The 15,034-nt window shown below is 33.0% G+C and overlaps 1 long non-coding RNA gene across 1 annotated transcript in view; it reads right to left on the bottom strand.

The window, feature by feature from the left end:
• Positions 1-15,034, bottom strand: part of LOC123598391 — a 130,950-nt gene that overhangs the window by 12,270 nt on the left and 103,646 nt on the right. The window lies entirely within an intron of this gene.

Below are 15,034 nucleotides of genomic sequence, written 5' to 3'. Positions count from 1 at the left end.
AAATTTTGGAAATCTTCAGATTCTAAGAATCAATAATGGACATTTGTGTAAGTTATATTATATGAGACATGAAATGAAAAATTGAGCTCATATCATCAAAATAAAGAGTTGCTCTCATCTGTTTTTAATATATTCTCCTTCTAATTTTAATTTTTTAAAGTTCAATCTCAACATAACAAAGTAAGTTATATCTGTGCCACGCCAAAATATTTGAGTATGGCACCGTGAAAAATCAACTGATATTGTGTAACACTAGATCAGGATGGCTTTAGTAGCTGATTATCAGTCTAATTAATATTCTAATACTTAGAATCTGAAAAGCTTAGAAAATGTTTCTCTGTATATTGATTGATGCAAATGAAGACATTTATAATGCTACAATAACCATTCCACCTGCTAGTGAAATTTTTAAATATTAATTGCATCTCCAGTTTAACATATCATTTGATTGGCATGGCATGTATTACTTGCTGTTGAGCTCCTACAAGAATATTATTTTTATGCATCTTTGGCTTATTAAAAAGAGTTGGCCCAATTACCTACTTCCAAGTTTTAAGATCATTATGACATGTATTCATTCATGTTAAATAAATCTTGTAGAATCCTATAACTTTAGTACTCAAGATATGTCCAATACCAGTCCTGTGACAAAAGGTCAACCAGTTACCACTATCCTATATATCAAAGAAGCAGGACAATTAGAAAAAGAAAATTCATTTGTTAGTATTGTCTGTTTAGTAGAGTGCAGTATTTTGCTCCTTTATGCATTTCAATAAAGTAGTAAGAAGTGGCTTTTAACATTCCAGTGTCACTAAGGTATTAGGTGCAGAGCAATGTGAGATGCTTCTTGTGGCGTTTTGACCTGTATATCCTGTCGTTTGGGAAGCCACCTAAAGGGCTGGCTAGAACTAATTGTGATTTCTGAGTTAAGGATAAAAGATGCAATAGGAGCAAATTAAACTTCCAGAATATAGCAGGGCAAAGGTGATGAGATTTCCCATATGTTATGAAGACACTGAAAACATTAATTTTAATAGAGTGGGATTGAAAGCGCCTCACTCAAGAGGGTTACCTGTCATGGTGAGGTTTCTACACAAGCATAAGCCAAGGGGAAAGTGATAATATATCATCCAGAGAGTGTATCACATGTTCCAAGGATATACAGTCTCATAAGCCCTTTGGTGCCTGAAGCAACTGCACAAAGCAGAAAATTAGACAGCACCAAGGTCAGACTACCATAAAACCATTAATTAGGACTCTTTGATTGCTTCTCACATCTCCTTCCATATGTCAGTCTGGAGGAAACAAAGGCAGAAGAGAAAGAGCTAGAAGTGGGAAGAACAAGGACATTGAGTGTACATCATCTTTTTTCCCACTGCAGTTTTCCTAGTCTGGTTCAAGCCAAAGAGGGAATGTTGTAAACTGGGCAGGTGATGAAAAGTGTTTTATGTAGGTTAAACTAGCCACTTTAATAAAACAGACAGATCTCATAATTAAAAGTGAAAGCTGTGGAATTTACTCAAGATGTCATTCATGGGTGAGAAAGAGATAGAAAAACTATGTGTGCAAGCAAGAGGTGGCAGGAAAAAAAATGGGTGATTCTGTATTTGCTCCCTAAGAGGTCCATCTCATTCAATAAGATTGTTACAAATAAATGCAAATTTACTCTTTTTTTTTTTTTTAATTTGAAGGTGCAATGCATGGTAAACATGGGAAGACACTAAGATAATTATTGATTTTCTGGCATTTTGAAAATATATTAATGAGCATGCTTATTTCCTATCATGAAATAATGGAATGCAAGACTAGAGAAAGGAGCATTTTATAAAGAATTATACTTAAAAAATCAGAACATATTTATTTTAAGAATTAGAATTAAAATAGCTATGTTATTATTCTTGAAGGTCTTTTTTGTCCTAGAAAGCATAAGTGGTTTATTGTAAAAAACAAATACAAAAATCATTTTTTGAGACTGGCCTTTTCCAAGTATAATAAACTTCCGAGTACAAAAATTTTTGTGTTATATTTGTATTAGGAGAGAAACTTATGGGGAAAAAATGAGGCATTTACAGGCCTATATTCCATTTGTAAAATTCTGAAAATAAGGAAGAGGAATGAAACATGAATTATTTGAGAACCACAATAGGAGATGACACTAAAAAGCAAACAGAAAATTATGTTTTGCTGAAAATTCTATTTCTTTGTCTTTTAAAATATTAATTTCAGCCAGTTTGTTCCAAAATTGAGCTATAGACATAATTAGAAACTAATGGATTGAACAAACTTGGGTTGATTAGACTCAGTGTAAGGAAATAGTGTTCCAAGATGAAGATCAATAGCCTTTTTCAATATCAAAGTCATGAGGGATAAATCCTAAAAAAATAGGTGGAGGATGCCAGAATTTTCCTTATTCTTAAATCATTCTCTAAACTCTAGGACACCAAAAGAAAATCCTGATCTCTATGTGTTTTGTGTGCATGGAAGAAAACTCATGATAATAATGATCATATCCACCCCCCTCTGGCATTGGGAAGCAGCAAGATATTGAGAAAAAATAATCCAACAATTTCAGTAATTATCATTGATCATAAATAATACAAATGTTAATATATACAACTAAAAATAATAATACATATTTAAGGTAAAATGTAATGCTAGGTTTGTAAATTCTCTTGCCATTCTTTCTCCTTAAACTTCAAATTGAAATGACAAATAAATGGAAAAGAAATTCAGGAAGACAATGAGGAATAACCCCAGAGTTAGGCATAATTTCTTGTAGGTAAAGAATTAGGTGCAGTGAAAGTTCTTATTTTCTCAAACATATTTTGCTTTAGGCAAACCTGAAAAACAGAATTTGTCATATAAATAATCTGGTATCCAGATCTATGTGTTATTATTCTTCATAATTCTTCTAAATAAATAAATGTCACATAATGATATATAATTTATCTTTAGGACCAAAAAGGTGAGTAATTTACAAAAGGTTGAATAATGCAGCAGCCCATAGGATATATGTTACATTTATTTAATAATTATAATTTAAATCTGTCTTGAAAGATTTGATAAATTACATAAATTAAAATGAGAAAGATTGTGTCAGTGTTAACTCATCATTAAAAGCAAAAGAAGGTAAAATTTCCATTGTTCAAAATTTCACTAATCTTTTGCATAAGAGACAGGTCTCTCAAGATGGCTAGTTGAGAGCTGATGACTAGAAGGTATGATTGAGCTAAAATTAAGTAAGCAAAACTGAAATTCCCTGCATAACCTAAGTACTTTATTGTCCAGTAGTTATGTGAAGCTTATCATTGCTATTGTACTTAGAATAAGAACATTAGATTAAGAAATTTATTTAATCATTCTTGTAATAATAGTGAATAAAGCCTGATTTAGTTGAACAGTATTGTATCTGTTAAGTTTTCTGAAAATAAATTTCATTTTAAAAATTGGAGATTTTATTTATAAAATAAGACCAGCTTACTATAAAAAAAAAGAAGGAAAGAAAGACAGGAAAACATGTAAGATGAATTTAGCAAACAGGAACAAAAAATGGAAAGCAAATATGAGTTGTTTGAGAAAAGCAAATTATACAGCAATATGAATAATGTAATTCCATTACTATAAAAACACATAGACATAGAGACCATACATACGTTATATGTATGTATGTATGTATGTATGTGTGTACATTATGTACTAACAAAAGATTGTTAGTACATAGAGAAAGGGAGGTGTAGGGTATTAGGAAATTTTATTTTTGTGGCTTTATAATTTTTTATTGAAAACAGTAGATGATGTTCAAAATTAATTTTTTTAAGTTTTAATTTACTGTGGCAAGAACATAAGGTTTACCCTTTTAACAATTTTTCTTAAATTTTCACAAATATGGGGAAATTAAACAACACATTCTTGAACAACCAACGAGTCAAAGAAGAATCAAAAGGGAAATTGGAGGGACACATAGGTAGCTTAGTCAGTTAATATAAGACTCTTGATACCAGTTCAGGTTGTGATCTTGTGGTTATGGGATGGATCCCCATATAAGCTCCATGCTGAGTGTGGAGTCTGCTTGGCGTTCTCTCTCTCCCTCTTTCTCTGCCTCTCCCCCATTTGTGCTCCTTCTCTCTCTCTGTCTTTCTCTCTCTCGCTCTCTCTCTCTCAAAATAAATAAACTTTAAAAAAGGGAAATTGTAAAAATATCTTGGCAGAAACAAAAATGAAAATTTAACATACCAAATTTTTAAGATTAAAAAAAAAACAAGTATTAACAGGGAAATTTATAGTGATGAATACCTGCATTTCAAAATAAAATAAGTTCTCAAATAAACAACTTAAAATTATACACTAAGGAACTGAAAAAAAGAACAAATTAAGACTATAGTTAACAGGAAGGAAAGGAAGGAAACAATAAAGATCAGAGCAGAAATAAATGAAATAGAGACTAAAAAAATAGAGAATGCCAATGAAACTAAGAGCTGCTTGTTTGTTTGTTTAGATTAACAAAATGGACAAGCCTTTAGCCTAAGAAAAAAGAAGAGACATTCAAATAAAAAATTAGAAATAAAAGAAGAGCACAGAAATAGAGTATCATAAAAGACTAAGATAAATAATGTATGCCAACAAATTGGATAACCTACAAGACATGGATAAGTCCTAGAAACATATAATGTAATAAGATTGAATCACAAAGAAAAAGAAAGTTTAAACACATCTATTGTTAGTATGTATGTTGAGTGAATAATCAAAAACCTAAAAAGTAAAAGTCTAAGAACAGATAACTTCACCGGTGAATTCTACCAAACATTTAAAGAAGAATTAACACCAATTTTTCTCAAACTATTCCAAATAATTGAAGTGAAAAGAACACATCCAAATTTATTTTAGGAGTCCAGTATTACCCTGATACCAAAGCCAGATAAAGACACCACAAGAAAAGAAAACTGCAGGCCAATATCCCTGATATTTAAGAAAATGATAAGATGCAAAAATCCTCAACAAAATACTAGCAAATCACATTCAGCACAATATTAAAAATATCAAATACCCTGGCCAGGTGAGATTTATCTCTGGGATGTAAGGATGGTTCAAATTATGAAAATTAATCAAGGGCACCTGGGTGGCTCAGTTGGTTAGGTGTCCGACTTCGGCTCAGGTCATGATCTCATGGTTCATGAGATTCATGAGATCAAGCCCTGTGTCTGGCTCTGTGCTAACAGCTCAGAGCCTGGAGCTTGCTTCAGATTCTGTTCCTCCCTCTATCTCTGCCTCTCCCCCGCTTATGCTTTGTCTCTCTCTCAAAAATAAATAAACATTAAAATATTTTTTAAAAAATCAAGGTTATAACTCACATTAACAAAATACAGAATAAATATCACACAATAGTGTCAACAGATGCATAAAAAGCATTTTACACAATTCAAAGACCTTTCATGATAAAAGAAAAAAAGAAGTTAACAAATTAGCGAATAGGAGGAAAGTATCTGAACATAGTAAAAGCCATATGTTAAATGCTACAGCTAACATCATACTAAGTGGTGAAAACTGAAAGAATTTCCTCAAAGATCAGACAAGGCAATTATATCCACTCTCATCACTTCTCATCACTTCATGGTACTGAGTATTCTAGCTAAACAAACAGAAGAATGGAATTATATCTTCATCTTAAACCACACACAAAAATCAACTCAAGCAGATAAAAAACTTAAATGTAAGACCTGACTTTGTAAAATTTCTCGAAGAAAACATAGCATGAAAGCTTTTTGACATTGGTATTGGCTATGATTTTATGGCAACAGCATAGGTAACAAATACAAAAATAGACAAGTAAGACTACATCAAACTATAATGCTTCTACACAATAAAAGAAAGAATCAACAGACTGGAGAGGAATGGGAGAAAGTATTTGCAAGCCATATTTCTTTAAGAGGCTATTTTTCAAAATATATAAGGAACTCCTGTAACTCAGTAGCAACAACAACCAACTAATAACCCAATTTTAAAAATGGACAAAAGACTTGACTAGATATTTCTCCAAAGAAGACATACAAATGGTCAATAGATATGTGAAATATGGTCAATGTCAGTAATCATTAGGGAAATACAACTGAAAACTACAATGAGACACTTCTTTATACCTGTCAGATGGCTATGACCCCCAAAACATCCAAAAAAACTGTGTTGGAAAGATTGTAGAAAAGTTGGAACATTTGTACACTGTTGGGAATACAAAATGTTGTGGCCACTATGTAAAACAGCATGGAGATTCCTCAAAAAATTAAAAGTACAACTATCATATGATGTAACAATCACACTCCTGGATATTTATTTAGAGTTGAAATCAGGATCTTGTAGAAATATTAGCACTGCCATATTCATTGCAGCCCTATTCACAATAGCCAAGATGTGGAAGCAACCTATCCACCATCAAATAAATGGATAAAAAAAAAAATGTGGTACATACATACAATATATTCCTCAAAAGGAATTAAAAAGGAATAAAAAAAGAAGGAAATTTTGCAATATGCAACAACATGAAATAAACCTTGAGGACATTATGCTAAATTAAATAAGCCAGTTAAACATTGCATAATTTCACTTGGTGGATTAGTGCTTATTAATGGGCTGGGTGGAGAAAGAAGTGGGGGGTTGCTAATCAATGGGCATAAAGTTTCAGTTAGGCAAGATAAATAAGTTTAATAGATCCGTTGAACATTGTGTCTATGTTAACAATGCTGTATTGCATCCTTAAACCTTTCTTAAGAAAGTAGATCTCATGTTAAGTGTTCTTACAATAAAAAAAATTTTAAAAACTTGAAATATTGGGGTACCTGGCTGGCTCAGTTGATGGAACTTGTGAGTCTTTATCTCTGGGTTGTGGATTTGAGACCCATGTTGAGTGTAGAGATGAGTTAAAAATAAAACCTTTTAAAAAATGAAAGAGTAAAATTAATTGTTTGGAAATGGATATAAATATGAAAATTTATCAAGAAAGTTATTGGTGTCCCCAGCTTTGCCACTCTTTAGTACGTCTTCAAGAAAAAGCAGAAGAAAAAAAATAAAATAAAAATATAGTCAAGGAAACAAAAAAATAATAAGAAACTCTTTTTTTTTTTGGTTCATACTCAGCCACCTAAAGGAAGAAACAAATTGAGGATCTTTTCAAATTCCTTGCAGCTCAAAGTATTTTTTTAAAAGAAATGTCAAAATTAACCACTATTTTCAAATGTAGAGCTTGGATAAACTTAACTCAGTTCCTAAGTTCTACTAACCTGCAACTTTTTGTTTAATGTTGCTGTGCTTCTGTCATTCTACCTAAAAATAAAGATAATATGCCTCTTACAGAGTTGTACTGACCATAAAAGGAAAGTATTTGGTCCATATTTTAGAATTGCTTTAAGTCTTTCATTTCCTTGAATGATCTTTCATTTTCAGGACTTCAACAGATTCAGCAAGATTCATTTTTTATTGGTCAGCACCATAGAGATTTCCAAGTGGTATTTCACAGGAATTTTAAAAAATAATATCAATATTCAGTGACAAATCTCCTGAACAATTTTATATTTTTATTTATAGTGTTAATTTTTATGAATAACTTTAACATTGATATACTTTAAATTATAAAAATATTATTTCTTGAAAATACTAGCAAAATAGTTATAAACTGAAATTGAAATAAGGATAGTGTGTTTGTGCATACCTACATTAGTAATATGATCTATTAAGATATTATAATTCATAATTAAGCCATCATTTTATGAGTCTTGCTATCTGATCATATTTGATAAAGTACTGATGATGCATGTATAGCTAGTTAATGCAGATAGATAGGAAGTAAAAAAGAATCCAACCTGTTTTCATAATGGACATATTACTCTTCATCAATGTCAAATTCTACTCTCTTCTCTAGTGAACTGATAATTACGTCATTATTTGCCTTTAAATTTGAAAGATAATCTATTTGGCTTATACGTCTAGTAATTTATGCCACAGAAATAGATGAGGTTGGGCTTTTAGATTTATCATCGTAGCCACAAGAGACATTACTGAGCAAATTTTGTTCAGTAAGGAGACTTGATGTTTGGCAGTACATTGTCATTCACAGGGAAGGTCATGGAGGATTAAAGCATCCTTGCTAATTATTCCTATTATGATTGATGTGGGAAGTTTTTTGTTTGTTAAAACTTGTCAAAAGAAATCCTACAATGGTCTCTCCTCATTTTACAATTTTATTGACACCAAGAAAATTTTGATACAGCAGTGATGTGGGCTCTATTTATGTACCCTATGTATTGTTTATATATGCTCTAAAACAGATCATAGCTAAGAAAGATAATATAGGTTAAGATTAATTTACATTTAAATGACAAAATACTGCTTTATTTTTTATTTGCATTTGATAACACTGAGTAAACATGATTAGAAAGTTATTCACATGTCATCCATAATTATGAGTTTGGTAGTTGGAATAAATCAACAGCACCTTAAAAATAAATCATTAAATCACTTAGTTAATTCTAGAGTTGTTACATATTCTTCCTATCTTTTGCAATCTCTGTTGTAATTACAGAGAAAGGATATACATTGGTGGGTTTGAGAATTATGTCTTATTATTATTGATGCCTTTACTGCCATTTAATTTGTTTTCACCAGAGTTTGGATAATCACAAGTTGTAATTCTTGTCAGTATAAAATAAACAAGCTATGAAACTGATTAAATAGATTTAAATATCATAATTAGAATTAATTTGGATAACATATAATTTCTACAGATAGAAAGTAAATTTGTACCACCCTAGTCATAAATATTAGATATTTCTGAGACATGGTGAAATAGAACAATTTGGAACAATCAATTGGAAGTGAAAATGTTACATTCATTTTCATGAAGAAACCACACTGTTTGTCCTTATTCAGACTAATATAAAACACATGTAATTTATCAATAGCTCTCTTCATTTGTACCAATCTGGAAAATTAGCATTAAGAAGATGTTATCTCAGACAGTTCCTATAAAGGATATAATACTTTGAGGGAATGTGTATTAAGAGAATGTAAACTTAATTCTTAGTTTAACTGATTGCCAATGAGAGAGTTAAATATAGGAAAAACTATGTTTTGAATAATCATTCTGGAAAGACAAATGCATGATTTCACTCATATGTGGAATTTAAGAAACACAGCAAACAAACAATGAAAATAAGAGACAAAAAAACAGACCCTTAAATATAGAGAAGAATCTGGTGGTTGCCAGAAAGAAGGTGCGTGGGGGGGAATAGTGAAATAAGTAAAGGGGGTTAAGAGTACATTCATCTCTGGGAGTACAAGCTGATGCAGCCACTCTGGAAAACAGTATGGAGGTTCCACCAAAATCTAAAAATAGAACTACCCTGCGACCAGCAATTGCACTACTAGGCATTTATCCACGGAATACAGGTGTGCTGTTTCGAAGGGACACATTCACCCCCATGTTTATAGCACCACTATCAACAGTAGCCAAAATATGGAAAGAACCCAAATGTCCATCGATAGATGAATGGTTAAAGAAGACATGGTATATATATACAATGAAGTATTACTCGGCAATCAAAAAGAATGAAATCTTGCCATTTGCAACTACCTGGATGGAACTGGAGGGGATTATGCTAAGTGAGATTAGTCAGTCAGAGAAAGACAAAAGTCACATGACTTCACTCATATGAAGACTTTAAGAGACAAAACAGATGACATAAGGGAAGGGAAACAAAAATAATATAAAAACAGGGAAGGGGACAAAACAGAAGAAACTCATAAATATGGAGAACAAACTGAGGGTTACTGGAGGGGTTGTGGGAGGGGGGATGGGCTAAATGGGTCAGGGGCACTAAGGAATCTACTCCTGAAATCATCGTTGCACTATATGCTAACTAATTTGGATGTAAATTAAAAAAAATAAAATTAAAAAATGTACACTCATCTCGATGAGCACTGAGCAATGTACAGAATTGTTGAATCATTATATTATAGACCTGAAACTAATAAAACACTGTATGTTAATTATACTTGAATATAAAAGAATAATCAATATATATTTATGCACAAGCTATGGGATACTCTCACAATCACATAAAAACGTAATATATCAATACATACATAAAATAGTTGGCTCTACTTTTTTATTTTTTTTTTATTTTTAATGTTTTATTTATTTATTTTTTTTTTCAACGTTTATTCATTTTTGGGACAGAGAGAGACAGAGCATGAACGGGGGAGGGGCAGAGAGAGAGGGAGACACAGAATCGGAAACAGGCTCCAGGCTCTGAGCCATCAGCCCAGAGCCTGATGCGGGGCTCGAACTCACGGACCGCGAGATCGTGACCTGGCTGAAGTCGGACGCCTAACCGACTGCGCCACCCAGGCGCCCCTAATGTTTTATTTTTGAGAGAGAGACAGAGACAGAGACAGGGACAGAGTGTGAGTGGGGGAGGTGCAGAGAGACAGGGAGACACAGAATCTGAAGAGGATCCAGGGTCTGAGCTGTCAGCACAGAGCCTGACATGGGGCTCGAACTCACGAACCTCAAGATCATGACCTGAGCCTAAGTCAGACGCTGAGCCACCCAGCCGCCCCAAGTTTGCTCTACTTTGTAATTAACTAGATCTTTCAGTGGCTGCCAGGTCTAACTTTGATGAGAATATTCAAAGGGCATTTGGGTAAACTAGAAAAGAAACAGTGAGGATACAAAGATCAATACAATGATCAAAGAAAGAGGATTTTCTTATGTAATAATTAAATGACTTCCTACCTGACTCTCCTGTGTGTGTGTGTTGGGTGGGGGAAGAGGGTGGGCAGCTCTAATATATGGAAACATAATAAAAAGCAATTCCTGCGAAGTGAAAGAAGCAGAAAGAATCTCAGAGTGTGTGTAGACCTAGAGCCAGGGAATTGTATACTGAGTTTCCATTTTGGGGGCCCAGTAAATTAACTGAGAGGGTACCCAGTGAAAAGATACAGACTTTCTAGCCAGGAGATACAGAACACTGAGGTCAGGGAAATTCTGGCTAATAAACATCAAGTCCTATTAGGGAAAGAGCCAGAGAAGAGATATCAAATTATAACTATGCACAATTCTGATTAATCTCTAAAATATTCGTGTATAGGAAAGACTCATAGTAGCTCAAACAAAAACAAAATATCTGAACTGAGACCAAAAAAGTTACTCCAGAGATACTGTTTACAGTTGAATTCCAACCAAAATCATTGCTTACTAAAACAAACCAAATTTATTTGACAACAATAAACAGAATCCAGAATCTTCACAACTTAACCTTCATGAGTCTAGAATACAATGCAAAATTGTCCTAATACAAAGCATGAAGAAAACGTAACACATTCTCAAGTGAAAAGAATATCAATTAAGATTGACCTTGAGATAATCTAGATGTCAGAATTATTAGGCAAGAGTTTTAAAGCAGCTGCTAAAAATACTTAAAGTAAAATAAATATGCCCCCAATGGAAAAATATGGAAAATTTCAGTAGTTAAATATAAATTATTTTTTAAGACTCAAATGCATAGTTATAAAGCTAAAACTTATTATATGTGAAATAAAAATAATAGCTGGGTGGGTCAATAGAAATAATACAGATAATAGGGGGTACCTGGGTGGCTCAGTAGGTTAAGTGTCCGACTTCAGCTCAGGTAATGATCTCGCAGTTCGTGAGTTCGAGCCCCACATCTGGTTCTCTACTGACAGCTCAGACCCTGGATCCTCCTTCAGATTCTGTGTCTCCCTCTCTCTCTCTGCCTCTCCACCGCTCAGTCTCTCTCTCTCTCTCTCTCTCTCTCTCTCTCTCTCTCTCTCTCTGTCAAAAATAAATAAATATTTTAAAAAAAGAAAGAATTCAGATAATAAATATAGAACAAATGAAATGAAGTGAACATAGTCCCAGAAAGTGGTGGATAATATTCAATTATACAGCATCTGCACATGTGGACTAAAAGAAGAAGAAAAAGACAGTAAGAAGAAAAAACTATTTGAATAACTAATAGCCAAATAGTTTTCTAAATTTGGTGAATGACAAAAATTGACAGCTATGAGATGCTCAAAGAAAAAACTCGCAAGGAAGCAACACTCATGTAAGCACTAAAAGTTGAAGACAACAAGCAAATCTTGAAGGCAGTAAGACAAAAATGAGACATTACATAGAGTGGGGAAACAATTCGATTCATGTCTGACTTCTCATCAGACCAGGGAGGCCAAAACAGTACAAAACAACATCTTTAAAGAAAATCACTATCAATCCAGAGTTTAACAACATGTGAAATATTTTTCAAAAATGAAGACCTTTTTTGGGGCGCCTGGGTGGCTCAGTTGGTTAAGCATCTGACTTCAGCGTGGGTCATGATCTCATGGTTCTTGGGTTACAGCCCCGTGTTGAGCTCTGTGTTGACAGCTCAGAGCCTGGAGCCTGATTTTGGATTCTGTGTCTCCCTCTTACTCTCTGCCCCTTCCCTGATTGTGCTCTGTCTCTCTCTCAAAAATAAATGAACATTTAAAAAAATAAAAAAAAAATTAAGACCTTTTTAGGATTAATAAAATAAGAATTTTTCACCAGAAGACTTTCACTCCAAGAAATGCTAAAAATAAATGTCCTATAGCCTCAATGGAAATGATACTAGATAGAACTTTGCAACCTCAGAAAGGAATGTTATGCATAGAAATGACTACTCTCTGCATCCATACTAAAGGTTATACTTAAAAAAAAATTACTCCTCTTGTGTTCCTTGTGCTACATTAACTATCAACAGCAAAATTTGTAGCATTGCATTGTAGATGTTATTATACACAATTACATGTATACATGTATAAAAACATACAGACAAAAATATTTGTTGACCATAGTATAAAACATAAAAGAGTAATATTAAGCTATCCAATTACAAAGTTTCTACATTTTATATGAAGTAGTATAACAGGAATAATAAATGAACTGTATAATTTAGGGATCTATATTATAATCCTAGAAAAGACACACCCACTCCAAAATGCAAAAAGTATATCGCTAAAATGACAATGGGAAAATAAAATTAGAAAAAAAATTAGCATAGGAATTACTCCTCATTATCTTTCCAAATGTTCTATAAATCTAAACTTTAAAATAATATTTAACATGGAACCACTCATTTATAATCTGTATGAAAAGGGTATTGCTGTATCAGAAGCTGAATTTTGTGTCATTCTCTGAACACAAACACTGACAGAGCATTTCAGGAGGACTAGATGTTATTCATGCATGCAGTAGGGGCAGTACAGGAGAGGGACCCCAAATTGTACGACTTCAGTCTTATAGACAGCAGCTGGTGATCTTGTCCATATTCTGCTCTGGAGAGCAAGAGAGTGAGAGAGAGAAAGAGAGAGAGAGAGAGAGAGGCCTTAACTTACTTTATCTTATATTTATTTGCTTATCTTTATTTCGGTTTATTTAATTCATTTCCTTATCTTTATTTTGCTTATCAATGTAAGCAAATCTTTCTTGAAGGGAAGGAAAGGTCTTTACATTCTGGAACATCTTTGAGGTCAATGATGTCTTTATACTTTACTATTCTGGAAAATCTCCTTATACAAACATTCTTACTTTAACATTATGCCTTTGCTCAAAGGATCTGCAGCATATAATTTATACAGATAATTGTCTCCCAACATGTATGGTACTCTATATATCTGTTTAATAAATTCAGAGTTGTAATATGTACATTGTGTTAAAACAAAAACCATCTATGATAAGCATTGCATTGTGGATCAGAGGCGAAGTTTGCAATCTTTAGCTAACCCTAGTTTCAAGTTTATTTTACCTTTTATTATAATTATACTGGAAGACAAAATCCTCATTCATAGAGGTAAATGCTAGTAATGGGTTTTATAGCTTAACTTGCGATCTTAACCAGTTCTTGAGAAGCTTGAGAAAAAACAGAATAGTTTTGTTTTAAAATTCTATCACTGCCATTATAAAGGCTGTTCCTATAATAAACATAAATACCATACAAAAGGTATTTAAAATTTAGACAAAATACTGAACCTTCCATGTGAATGAAAGCACTCGGCAGAATTCCTGAATTAAATGTCACACAGCATACATACTCTGTGGCAGAGCAATTGTTTATCAATTTGAGAGAAGGGGCAAGTCAAGGGTCTGTATTTCAAAAGGAAAAGTTATGAGTTCCTATCTTATCTGTAATAGAGAAGCTAATATTGAATCTCTGATACAACCTCTCCTAAGGGGAGTCAGCTAGCTACCAGGCTAATAGTTGATTACATTGGAAACCTTCCTGCTTGGATGGACAGTAATTTCTCCTTATCGAATAGTCATTTATTTTGAATATGGATTTATTTCCCTATATGCCATGCTTTTGTAATGGCACTGAAAAATCACTGTGATTCTCATTGTTTTGGAGATGGTAGCAAAATTTCTGATAGGCTGGTTTAAAAAGCATTACCTTTTTCTAAATCTACCCTATTAATAAGTGAGGCTTACACCTGAGTTTCATAGTTTTTTGTAAAACAATGTAAGAAATTTGCTCTTCTATTCTGGCTTTATAAGCCAGTGATTCTTGCCTCTAAGTAGGTGTTCTAAATTCTTCCATTTAATCTTTATCTTTACAGTAACGAGCTGACCCTAACTGACAAGAATATACCAATTATCTCAGCTGAATCGTGAGAAAGAGACTATTATTCCCTCTCTTTGTGATGAGACACCTGTGTCAATGAAATGGCAAATCACAGCAGCTTTATTTGCTCTGAGAGTGCACTGCAAAAGGCACTAATGTGCTGCCATCATGATTTCAGAAATCCAATATCTTTAGGACATAAGCTGAATTTGAAAACAATCTAATTGTTCCTTACTCTTCTTTTATGTCAATGTGCCAGTTTATTGTTTCGGTTATCTTTTGCTGCATATTGCTGCATAAGAAACCTCATCCAAAGTTACTTGTTTGAAACAACAACCATTTGATGGTTTCTCTTGATTCTCCAAGTTGGCTGGGCCATACCTAAATGGTGC

The sequence above is a fragment of the Leopardus geoffroyi genome, chromosome A1, assembly GCF_018350155.1.
Source record: "Leopardus geoffroyi isolate Oge1 chromosome A1, O.geoffroyi_Oge1_pat1.0, whole genome shotgun sequence".
Classification (NCBI taxonomy): Eukaryota; Metazoa; Chordata; class Mammalia; order Carnivora; family Felidae; genus Leopardus; species Leopardus geoffroyi.
Note: the sequence above shows the minus strand (reverse complement) of the source record. Positions and strands in the feature narration are given on the sequence as shown.